Below are 1,042 nucleotides of genomic sequence, written 5' to 3' on the forward strand. Positions count from 1 at the left end.
TCTGCAATGCAGCAGGGTCTGCAATGCAGCAGGTCTGCAATGCAGCAGGGTCTGCATGCAACAGGGTCTGCAATGCAGCAGGTCTGCAATGCAACAGGGTCTGCAATGCAACAGGGTCTGCAATGCAACAGGGTCTGCAATGCAGCAGGGTCTGCAATGCAAGAGGTTCTGGAATGAAACAGGTCTGCAATACATCAGGGTCTGCAATGCAGCAAGTTCTGCAATGCATCAGGTTCTGCAATGCAGCAGGGTCTGCAATGCAGCAGGTTCTGCAATGCAACAGGTTCTGCAATGCAGCAGGGTCTGCAATGCAGCAGGGTCTGCAATGCAACAGGTCTGCAATGCAGCAGGGTCTGAAATGCATCAGGGTCTGCAGTGCATCAGGGTCTGCAATGCATCAGGGTCTGCAATGCATCAGGTCTGCAATGCAGCAGGTTTGCAATGCAGCAGGGTCTGCATGCAACAGGTCTGCAATGCAACAGGGTCTGCAATGCAGCAGGTCTGCAATGCAACAGGTTCTGAAATGCATCAGGTTTGCAATGCAGCAGGTTCTACAATGCAATCGGTTTGCAGTGCATAAGGTTCTGCAATGAAACAGGCTTGCAATGCAGCAGGTTCTGCATGCAACAGGTTTGCAATGCAACTCATTCTGCACCGCAGCACCTTTTGCAATGCAGCAGGTTCTGCAATGCATCAGGTTTGCAATGCATCAGGTTTGCAATGCATCAGGTTCTGCAATGCAACAGGTTCTGCAATGCAGCAGGTTTTGCAATGCATCAGGTTTGCAATGCAGCAAGTTCTGCAATGCGACAGGTTTGCAATGCATCAGGTTCTGCAATGCAGCAGGTTTGCAATGCATCAGGTTCTGAAATGCATCAGGTTCTGCAATGCAGCAGGTTTGCAATGCATCAGGTTCTGCACGCAGCAGGTTCTGCACGCAGCAGCTTTGCATGCAGCCCCTGATTGCACCCCCCCGTTGCACCAGCTGTACGAGATGAGCGAGACGCTGCTGCAGCATTTCCCGGGTCCCCAGGACAAAATC

General features: G+C 51.7%; 1 long non-coding RNA gene across 1 annotated transcript in view; it reads left to right on the top strand.

The window, feature by feature from the left end:
• Positions 1–1,031, top strand: part of LOC116652732 — a 1,697-nt gene extending 666 nt beyond the window's left edge. The window contains exon 2 of the long non-coding RNA XR_004305871.1: positions 986–1,031. This is a non-coding gene — a long non-coding RNA (uncharacterized LOC116652732). The remainder of the gene's footprint in view (positions 1–985) is intronic.
• The last annotated feature ends 11 nt before the right edge of the window (positions 1,032–1,042 follow it).

Source organism: Coturnix japonica, unplaced genomic scaffold (assembly GCF_001577835.2).
Source record: "Coturnix japonica isolate 7356 unplaced genomic scaffold, Coturnix japonica 2.1 chrUnrandom1075, whole genome shotgun sequence".
NCBI classification, from domain to species: Eukaryota; Metazoa; Chordata; class Aves; order Galliformes; family Phasianidae; genus Coturnix; species Coturnix japonica.